Source organism: Cervus elaphus, chromosome 20, assembly GCF_910594005.1.
Source record: "Cervus elaphus chromosome 20, mCerEla1.1, whole genome shotgun sequence".
NCBI lineage: Eukaryota > Metazoa > Chordata > Mammalia > Artiodactyla > Cervidae > Cervus > Cervus elaphus.
The window spans coordinates 55802166-55814111 of NC_057834.1; positions in this window are offsets into that span (position 1 = coordinate 55802166).

The window sequence follows — 11946 nt, forward strand, 5'->3', positions numbered from 1 at the left end:
CATATGAGTCATGTATTTTCCCTAAAATTATCACTACCATAATCACCAATACTATCCTATCTTTTCCAACAAGAAATATTAGCAGCTTTTGAAGTTGAGGCCCAAGCCACAGGCCATCCCTGCCTACTGATCTTGGTAGCCATGTCTGCAGGCAAAGGAACTGCTGTTTTGGATTATGAAATGGCCAGAACTGGAGAGTGAGTCAGGCAGCAATACCCAAAGGCCTGAACAGCATGTCTCATTCCAAGGCAAAACTTAAACCTGAGAGACCCATGGAGCTGCAGTCAAACTAATTAACAAAGTCTTAACATAAACTCAACAAAGTACATCTTCATGGTGTTTTTGGAGTTTTCCTCCACTTTCTCTTCCTCAAGGCTCTTGCCTGGAAGCTACTACTGTATGCTAAACACTCTTGCCTTCTGCTTAGGACCTAGAGAGAGTTCCAAGTATTCTAACTGGCTTGAGGTTCTCTAGTGGGCTTGCATAAATGCACTTGACCCACCTACTATACCATTCCAGGGAGAGGAAGGCTTATCACCCCCACTGAAGGCATGCCATTAGTGAGCAGAAAAGGAAAGTTAGAGAAAGTTCTATGTCATGTATCTGTATCCAGATTTCTAGGATTTGGTGGATTATCACTGAAAAACAAAAGAAAAAACCCACAATGCCAGATAATTCCTTGGGTCCCTGAGAAATGTCTAAGTTGCAGCATAGCCATGGCCATGGCCTCAGTCTCCCCATCATGGCAATGACAGCTTCAGCTGCTGTTTGCCCCTCCTGTGCCACTTCCCTCCTAGGCTCCTGGGCTTCATCGTGTGCTGACCCACAGTATTCATGGAGGTTGGCACACCAGTGAAGGACATGACAGCCACCTGCACCAGGGTCCCACTGATCATGAAGAGTTTGTCTACTTCAACACTGTGAGGTAGGAACCATCGGTTAGGACTAGGAAGCAGAAATGGGGAGAGGAGCTAGCTTTGAACCTTAAGTTGAATATTTCCCTGGGAACCTGCCATAAGAATATCAGTGAGATGATGGGGTTCCTGATGAGAAGCTCATCATGGGGTTCCCCACATATGGACAGGCCAAGCACCTCACTTCTTCAGATGTGTCTGTGGCAGCACCCACCTTAGAACAGGGTCTATTTGGACCCACAACCAGGAGGCTCACTTCAGATCTACCATGAGGTAACGCCCCTCAGGAGAGGCTGCAGTGGAAATTCTGGTCAGTTGGGGAGAGGGGTTAGATAATCTTTGGATTCCTTTCAGTTATAAGATAACTCTTGTGTCGTTGCCCATGTATCCCTCTATCTCACCAAGTGGAGATAGAAATATTCCCCAGGAAGAGATAAATCATCTTGGGAATTGAAGAAGTCTAGCTCTAACGTGTATAACATGACCTTAGTTTGACTTATATGAGAGGTGAAGTGAAGTGAAGTGAAGTGAAGTGAAGTCTGTCAGTCATGTCCGACTCTTTGTGACCCCATGGACTGTAGACTACCAGGCTTCTTTGTCCATGGGATTTTCCAGGCAACAGTACTGGAGTGGGCTGCCATTTCCTTCTCCAGGGAATCTTCCCAACCCAGGGATCAAACCCAGGTCTCCTGCACTGCAAACAGACACTTTATTGTCTGAGCCACCAGGGAAGCCCTTTTAATAGTAAGAGTTTAAATCCAAGTAAAAAGATAAAGACTGTTACAGTATACTAACACATATATATGGAATTTAGAAAGATGGTAATGATAACCCTATATGCAAAACAGAAAAAGAGACACAGATGTATAGAACAGACTTTTGGACTCTGTGGGAGAAGGCGAGGGTGCGATGTTTCGAGAGATCAGCATCGAAACATGTATATTATCTAGGGTGAAACAGACCACCAGCCCAGGTTGGATGCATGAGACAAGTGCTCGGGCCTGGTGCACTGGGAAAACCCAAAAGGATCAGGTAGAGAGGGAGGTGGGAGGGGGGATCGGGATGGGGAATACATGTAAATCCATGGCTGATTCATGTCAATGTATGACAAAAACCACTACAATATTGTAAAGTAATTAGCCTCCAACTAATAAAAATTAAAAAAATAAATCCAAGTAAAAATGCAAAGTTTTTAAATCACTGCTTTTTTATTTTTAGAATAAAACAGCTTTCAGGGAAATAGCAACTCTTTTGTAAACTCAATGTAATACTCAAGCTACTTCTGTTTAATAACTATGTCTAAGATAACTTACAGGGCACTGCATATGTCAGGCAGTGGGCTGGACACTAGCAATATAATTAAGTAAGACACAGTTTCTGCTCTCAAGGAGCTCAGAGCCCAAGTGTAGGAAGCAAACTCCTTGGTGGCTCTGTGGTAAAGAGTTCACCTGCCAAAGCAGGAGACTTGGGTTTGATCCCTGGGTTGAGAAGATCCCTTGCAGAAGGAAATGGCAACCTACTCTGGTATTCTTGCCTGGGAAAGAAATCCCATGGACAGAGGGTCCTGGTGGACTACAGTCCATGGAGTCACAAAAGAGTTGAACATGATTTCTTTTTTCTTTTCTTTTTTTTTTTTTTTGAACATGATTTAGTGGCTAAACAACAACAGGAAGCAAAAACACATAGAACATGGATCACATGCCTTCATAGATCACAGCCTTGTCGTGGCAAAGGGGCTTGCATAACTCAATGAAGCTATGAGCCATGCTGTGCAGGGCCACCCACAATGGATGGGTCATTGTGGAGAGTTCTGAGAAAATGCAGTTCACTGGAGGAGGGAATGGGAAACCACTTGAGTCAGGAGAACAGCAGACACAGTATGAAAAGTCAAAAAGATATGACACCAGAAGATGAGGCCCCCAGGTTGGAAGGTGTCCAATATACTACCAGGGAAGAGTGGGGGGCAATTACTAACAGCTTCAGAAAGAATGAAGCAGCTGGGCCAAAGCAGAAATGAAGCTCAGTTGTGAATGCATCTGGTGGTGAAAGTAAAGCTCGATGCTATAAAGAACAATATTGCATAGGAACCTGGAATGTTACATCCATGAATCAAGGTAAATTAGACATGGTCAAACAGGAGATGGCAAGAGTGAACATCAACATTTTAGGAATCAGTGAATTAAAATGAACAGGAATGGGCAAATTTAATTCAGTTGAATTATATCTGAATTATATCTACTACTGAGGGCAGGAATCTAGAAGAATTTAGAAGAAATGAAGCCCTTATAGTCAACAGAAGAGTCTGAAAGGTGGTACTTGGGTGCAGTCTCAAAAATGACATGATGGTCTCAGTCCATTTCCAAGGTAAACCATTCAACATCACAGTAACCCAACTCTATGCACCAACCACTGATGCCAAAGAAGCTGAAGTTGAATGGTTTTATGAAGATGAAGACCTACAAGACCTTCTAGAACAATACCAAAAAAAGATGTCCTTTTCATCACAGGGGACTGGAATGCAAAAGTAGAGAGTCAAGAGATACCTGGAGTAACAGGCAAATTTGGCCTTAGAGTACAAAATGAAGGAGGGCAGAGGCTAAAAAAGTTTTGCCGAGAGAACACATTGGTTATAGCAAACACATACTTCCAAGAACACAAGAAACAACTCCACACATGGACATCACTAGATAGTCAATACCAGAATCAGATTGATTATATTCTTTGCAGTCAAAGATGGAGAAGCTCTATGTAGTGGGCCAAAACAAGACCTGGAGCTGACTGTGGCTCATATCATCAGCTCCTTATTGCAAAATTCAGACTTAAATTGAAGAAAGTAGAGAAAACCATGAGATCATTCACATATGACCTAAAGCAAACCCCTTATTATTATACAGTGGAGACAACAAATAGATTCAAGGGATTAGACCTTGTAGACAGAGTGTCTGAAGAACTATGGACAGAGGTTTGTGACATTGTACAGGGGTCAATGACCAAAATCATCCCAAAGAAAAAGATATGGAAGAAAGCAAAGTGGTTGTCTGAGGAGACTTTTAACATAGCTGAGGAAAGAAGAAAAACAAAAAGCAAGGGCAAAAGGGAAAGATATACTCAACTGATTTTAGAGTTCCAGAGAAGAGCAAGGAGAGATAAGAAGGTCTTCTTAAATGAACAATGCAAAGAAATAGAACAAAGCAATAGAATGGGGAAGACTAGAGATCTCTTCAAGAAAACTGGAGATATCATGGGAATATTTCATGCAAGAACAGGCACAATAAAGGACAGAAACAGTAAGGACCTAACAGAAGCAGAAGAGATTAAAAAGAGGTGGCAAGAATACACAAAAGAACCATACAAAAAAGGTCTTAATGACCCAGATAAACATGATGGTGTAGTCACTCACCTAGAGCTAGAATTCCTGGAGTGTGAAGTCAAGTGGGCCTTAGGAAGCATTACTACAAACAAGGCTAGAGGAAGTGATGGAATTTCAGCTGAACTATTTTAAATCCTAAAAGACGATGCTGTTAAAGTGTTTCATTCAATATGTTAGCAAATTTGGAAAACTCAGCAGTGGCCACAGGATTGGAAAAGGTCAGTTTTCATTCCAATCCCAAAGAAAGGCAATGCCAAAGAATATTCAAACTACCACACAATTGCATTCATCTCACACACTAGCAAGGTAATGTTCAAAATCCTTCAAGCTAGGATTCTGAAGAATGTGAACAAAGAACTTCCAGATGTACAAACTGAACTTAGAAAAGACAGAGGAACCAGAGAGCAAATTGCCAATGTCCATTGGATCAGAGAGAAAGCAAGGAATTCCAGAACAACATCTACTTCTGCTTCATTGACTGCACTAAAACCTTTGACTGTGTGGATCACAACAAACTGTGGAAAATTCTTCAAGAGATGGGAATACCAGACCATCTTACCTGCCTCCTGAGAAACCTGTATACAGGTCAAGAAGCAACAATTAGAACCAGACATGAAACAATGGACTGGTTCAAAATTGGGAAAGGAGTAAGTCAAGGGTGTATATTATCACCCTGCTTATTTAACTTAAATGCAGAGTACATCATGCAAAATGCCAGGCTGAATGAATCCTAAGCTGGAATCAAGATTGCCAGGAGAAATATCAACAACCTTAGATATGCAAATGATACCACTCTAATGACAAAAAATGAAAAGGAATTAAAGAGCCTCTTGATGAAGGTGAAGGAGGAGAGTGTGGCTTAAAACTCAGCATTCAAAACACTAAGATCATGGCATCTGGTCCCATTGCTTCATGGAAGATGGATGGGGAAAAAGTGGAAGCAGTGACAGATTTTATTTTCTTGGACTCCAAAATCACTGCAGACAGTCACTGCAGCCAAGAAATTAAAAGACACTTGCTTCTTGGGAGGAAAGCTATGACAAGCCTGTGCTTAGTCACTTACTCATATCCGACTCTTTGTGACCCCATAGACTTCAGCTTGCCAGGCTCCTCTGTCCATGGGGATTCTCCAGGCAAGAATATTGAAGTGGGTTTCCATGCCCTCCTCTAGGGAATCTTCCCGATCCAGGGATTGAACCCAGGTCTCCTGCATTGCAGGCAGATTCTTTACCATCTGAGCCACAAGGGAAGCCCATGACAAACCTAGTCAGTATATTAAAAAGCAAAGACATCATTGTTCAAATAACGTTCATATAGTCAAAGCTATGGTTTTTCCAGTAGGCATTTATGGATGTGAGAGTTGGACCATGAAGAAGGCTGAGCCCCGAAGAATTGATGCTTTTAAACTGTGGTGCTGGAGAAGATTCTGAAGAGTTCCTTGGACTGCAAGGAGATCAAACCAGTCACTTCTAAAGGAAATCAACCCTGAATATTCATTGGAAGGACTGATGGTGAAGCTCCAATACTTTGACCACCTGATGTGAAGAGCCGACTTATTAGAAAAGATCCTGATGCACAGAAAGATTGAGGGAAGGAGGAGAAGGGGGCAACAAAGGATGAGATGGTTGGATAGTATCACTGACTCAATGGACATGAATCTGAGCAAACCCTGGAAGTAAGTGAAGGAGAGGGAAATCTGGCGTGCTGCAGTCCGTGCGGTCACAAAAAGTTGGACAAGACTTAGTAACTGAGCAATAACAACAACGATGAAGAGTTGAAAGGAGCCAGGCAAACAAAAGTTAGGAAGAATGATTTTCTAAAGAAGTGATAACAGAATTAGCAAAGGATTGAAGGCAAGAAAGAGTTTGAAAGTGAAAGAGAAAGTCACTCAGTCATGTCTGACTCTTTGAGACCCCATAGACTATAGCCCATCAGGCTCCTCTGTCCATGGTATTCTCCAGGCAAGAATAGTGTAGTGGGTTGCCATTCCCTTCTCCAGGGCATCTTCCTGACACAGGAATTGAACCCAGGTCTCCTGCATTGCAGGCAGATTCTTTACCGAGAAGAGTTTCAGTTCAGTTCAGTTGCTCAGTTGTGTCCAACTCTTCGCAACCCCATGAACCACAGCACTCCAGGCCTTCCTGTCCATCATCAACTCCTGGAGTCTACTCAAACTCATCTCCATTGAGTTGGTGATGTCATCCAACCCTCTCATCCTCTGTCTTCCCCTTCTCCTCCCTCCCTCAATCTTTCTGATCATTAGGGTCTTTTCAAATGGGTCAGCTCTTTGCATCAGGTGGCCAAAGTATTGGAGTTTCAGCTTCAACATCAGTCCTTCCAATGAACACCCAGGACTGATCTCCTTTAGGATGGACTGGTTGGATCTCCTTGCAGTTCAAGGGACTCTCTAGAGTCTTCTCCAACACCACAGTTCAAAAGCATCAGTCTTCGGCATTCAGCTTTCTAGTCCAACTCTCACATCCATACATGACTACTGGAAAAACCATAGCCTTGACTAGATGGGCCTTTGTTGGCAAAGTAATGTCTCTGCTTTTTAATATACTACCTAGGTTGGTCATAACTTTCCTTCCAAGGAGTTTCCTTTCAATTTCATGGCTGCAATCACCATCTGCAGTGATTTTGGAGCCCCAAAAAATAAAGTCTGACACTGTTTCCACTGTTTCCCCAGCTGTTTTCCATGAAGTGATGGGACCAGATGCCATGATCTTAGTTTTCTGAATGTTGAGCTTTAAGCCAACTTTTTCACTCTCCTCTTTCACTTTCATCAAGAGGCTCTTTAGTTCCTCTTCACTTTCTGCCATAAGGGTCGTATCATCTGCATATCTGAGGTTATTGATATTTCTCCTGGAAATCTTGATTCCAACTTGTGCTTCATCCAGCCCAGCATTTCTCATGATGTACTCTGCATATAAGTTAAAGAAGCAGAGTGACATATACAGCCCTGATGTACTCCTTTTCCTGTCTGGAACCAGTCTATTGTTCCATGTCCAGTTCTAACTGTTGTTTCCTGACCTGCATACAGAAGCAGGTCAGGTGGTCTGGTATTCCCATCTCTTTCAGAATTTCCCACAGTTTATTGTGATCCACCCAGTCAAAGGCTTTGGCATAGTTAATAAAGCAGAGTTTATTGACTAGAGAAGAGTTTAGCATAGCTATTTTTAAAAAATGAGACACTAGAGATTTAAAAGGGAGAGTGAAGTCACAGTAAGCTCCTAGACCCTCTACCAGGAGTGCCTGGGATTTTTCTTCAGAATTGTCATTAAATATGATTCATTAAATAGATTCAAGGAATATTATTGGCCTGTATCTCTTTGGTCAAGGTTACACCTTACCAGGACCTATCCCTGTATTTCAGGAGCTATTTCCAGAAATAAGGGAATTGCTATAAGTTGGAAAGTAGCCCCAAGCAATGCAGGAGACCATGGTTTGATTCCTGGGTTGGGACGATCCACTGGAGAAGGGATAGGCTACCCATTCCAGTATTCTGGCCTGGAGAATTCTATGGACTGTATAGTCCATAGGGTCGCAAAGAGTCGGACACAACTGAGTGACTTTCACTTTCACTCGGAAGAAGAAGCTAAAGAAACAGGATATCCCAGGCTGCTGATCACAGCAGCTGATTCTGCTGGCAAGTGACCATTGACATAAGATATAAAATTGCAGAGACTGGGAAGTGAGTGTGATGAGTGTCCCAGGGCTCCCAAATCCTAGAGCAGAAATGCCTAAACTTTTTGGTGGCGAGCACCCCAAGTAATTATGTAATGTTTAAAAAGTTGGTGCCTTCAATTGCCAAGAAAATTTGGGTAATGAGTGGCTCTGGAATAAAGTGCTGACTTGTTTAAATTGCCACTATGATGGATCTTGGGGAAAAGAGGAACAAGTTTCAAGACCTTGCCAAATTGATATATATAATAGAAATCCTCATTAGCAGTTCCTTTTGGAAAAGGTTGTGAAATATCAAAAACTATTGTTGACAAAGCTACTCACTTATGATTCACATGATCCTGGAGATGTGTGTTTCTGAAACACATACCCTTCTAACAACATTTGCTTGACTTCTTTCTGGGTTTGCCTTTAATCTTTTAAGGAAGTAAGGGAGACTTTCTGTCTAGGCCCATGGGAGTCACAGAAGAAAACAGGAAGGCACTCAGGAAGCCACAGTAGTGAGCCCATATGGATATCTACCTGACATCATGAATTTTCACTGCTATCATTTCTTACTCTTAAATTGTCTACAAGAAAAAGCTCTCAGGGTCTTGATGGTGCAAATCTCTTGTTCCAGGCTCCTTGATTTCATAAGCGTGATGACCTATGACTTCCATGGTAGCTGGGACACATGTATAGGCACAATAGTCTCCTGTGTGTAGGAACCAAGGATTGATGTGACCTGGGTTATTTCAACTGTATAAGAAAGAGAAGACTCAAATATGCAGAAGGAAGATGGGGAAGGGATTTGGAGCCTTGGTTGTGGGAAAACAGGCTTTCTCTTTGGGGGATGGTTAGCTAGACTTTGTTAATCATGTGGGACAAACACTGGTGAAGAATAATGTCTGTGTTGCTTCTGCAGGAATATGCTGTGAAGTACTGGAGAGACAACGGCATCCCTTTAGAGAAACTCATCATGGAGTTCACCACCTATGGGATGACCTTCCAGCTCAGCACTTCTGACACCTCAGTCTGTACCCCAGTTTTTGGAGCAGGGTCATCTGGTCCTTACACACATGAGGCTCGCTTCTGGGCTTACTATGAGGTAACCACCATGGCTAATTCAGGCTAAAATGCCCTGGGGAAAATTCTTCAACCCTCCAAGTCATCTTGCTATTCTTATATTCTTGAGATTTTATACCCTGGCTTTCATAGATCTGTGGAAAGGCAGGTTGATGGCTGTGGAATACTTTTCATGGAAGAAAACTATCTGAATTGTCTTTTGGGATTTTGAAGTGTATGGTACCATCTTTCCCACAGCCTAAAACTATACTGAATTTTATTACATCCATGTAAATAGTTGCAGAAGGATTTCAACAGACTAGCCTGGGGAGAGCAAATATTATGATTTCTCCACCAACCTGAATTGAAAGAATTTACTCAAAATTTGTGCTGAAAATACATAGAATGATTAGCAGTGTTTGTTACTCAAGTGTCTGTGGAAGAATGATCTCAGCACATATGGTCATGCTTACCATTTCTCAATCTCTCCTACGTATAGAATTAAAGTTTCACTTGCTAGCAGCCTGTTTTCATAGAGATTTGTGTCCATTTTATGAAACAAAATCACTTTTGAGATACATATGTGAACTTAATATAGATATTTCATAATGTCCCCTTTTCCATCTCCTTCCCATTTCTTACTATTTTTCTCCCATTTAAAGTCCTTTCTCCTCCAACACATGACATAATCTGACATGTTCAGTGTTGCCTTCCTCATTCCTCCACAGAGCTGTACATTCCTAAGTAAAGCCAGAATTGAAGACCAAAAAGTCCTATATGCTTATAAAAATACTAAGTGGTTTGGTTGTGACAATATTAAGAGCTATAGATCTGTTATGAACAATGTAAAAAAAATACAATTCTAGCTTTGAATCCTAAGCTTATCAGCAGCCCATTTTACCAAGATCTATGGTTTGAAAGATATATTCACAGAGTAGGGTACACACCAAGCAGTGTCTAGATAAGTACTTTGAATGCAGCTTCTATGAGGTCTGATATTGGCACATCTAGAGTAACTTGTGAGACTTCAGGACATCACTAAAATGGGGAGAGCAGGCCAATCCATTAACCTCCCCGGGGAGTCCTTCTTGTACTTCAGTCCAGGCCCAAGTAGTCAGTAGATGAGTTTATTTTAATTCTTTTGTGACCCCAGTGCTTGCCACTCTGCCTGATTTGCATGGTAGGAACTCAGTATGATGATGACTGACAGACTGAATAGATGATGTCATGGGAAAGGGAGGATTTTTGAGTTGGTTTTACATGAATCTAGGACAGGCTATCAAATTGTGACATTCCCACTCCACACCAGGAAACTCGGACACTTGGAAGAACTCCTTTTCAGGTATTGTATTCTTCAACTCTGTCTTTTATATTTTCTCTTTGTTAAAAAACTCGTTACTTCTCTGTGCATCCATTCCTTTCCCAAGTTCTTGGATTTTTTTTATAATCATTACTTTGAACTCTTTCTCAGGTAGACTGGCTCTTTCTACTTCATTTAGTTGTTCTTCTGGAGTTTTATCTTATTTCAAGTGAAGTATATTTCTCTGCCATCTCATTTTGTCTAAACTATTTGTATTTTTATGTAGGTGGAATGTTAGTTGTTAGTTATATTTCTCAGCCTTGGAGAAGTGACTCTCTGTAGGGTATGTCTTATAGGAGTACACTCCCCATTCATCTCCCAAGGACGAGGGACCAGTGGTCTCAGGGTAAGTTTTGACCTGTTTACAGACTCAGTTCCTCAGGCTGCAGGATCATAGTTTTCTGCCTTATGATGCTTGCCCTCTGGTGCCTGAGGCTAGACTAGAGGTTTGTCAGGTTTCCTGGTTTGTCTGGCCCCTGGAGGGGCCAGTGCTTGCCCAGTGGTGAGTGGTACTGGAGGTCTTGGTCCTCCAGCAGGGAGGGCCATGTCAAGGGGCATGTTTAAAGGTGGCTGTGGGCTCAGGAAGTCTTTTGACAGGCTGTCTGCTGATGGATGGGGCTGCATCCCCACGCAGTTTGTTGTTTGGCCTGAGCCATCCTAGCTCTGGAGCCTAGAGTCTGTTGGATGGGGCCAGGTCTTGCTGCTAATGACCCAAGCAAGATGTCTACCTCCAGCCAGAGTTCATGCAGATGAATTCCCGCCCCCCGCCCCAATATTTTTACCACCAGTATCTTTGTCCCCAGGATGAGCCACCACTCTCCTCACCTTCCCAGGAGACCCTCAAAATCCCAACAGATAGGTCTTGCTCAGGCTTCGATGAAGTTACTGCTTTTGCCCTGAGTCTTGGTGTGCATGAGATTTCCTGTGTAGCTTTTAAGGGTGGAGTCTCTATTTCCCCCAGTTCTGTGAAGCTCCTGCCATTAATCCCCACCAGCCTTCAAAGTCAAAGGCTCTGGAGGCTGTTCTTCTCGAGGTCAAATATGAGGCTGACATGGAGCTCAGAACTTTCACACCTGTGGAAGAATTTCTGTCGTATTATTTTTCAGTTTGTGAGATCTGATCATATCACAAGTGCACCCCTCCTAGTGTCTCATTGTGGTTATTTCTTTATGTCTTTGGATGCAGGATATTTTTTGGCAGGTTCCAGTCTTTTTTTAATCAATAGTTGATTAGCAGTGAGTTGTGATTTTGGTGTGCTTGTGAGAAGAGGTGACCTCACGAAGTTTTTTCTACTCTGCCACCTTGTCTAGGAATTGGAAGAGCCCCTAAAATATTTACTCTGCCTTAAGTATCCTCTACATCTAGCAAGTCCAAATACAAAGTCAAGTAAGCCATCCAAATCCTTGATGTGTATAGACCAACAATCTCCTATCGCCAGGGCTAGCAGTAGAAAGCATAAAACTCATTCTCGGAAAAAACAAACAAACAAAAAAACCCCCTCATTCCTGGGACTTATAGCTAGAGGGCAGGGATGCACAAGTATAATATTTCAGCAAAGTGAAGCCACTCTACTG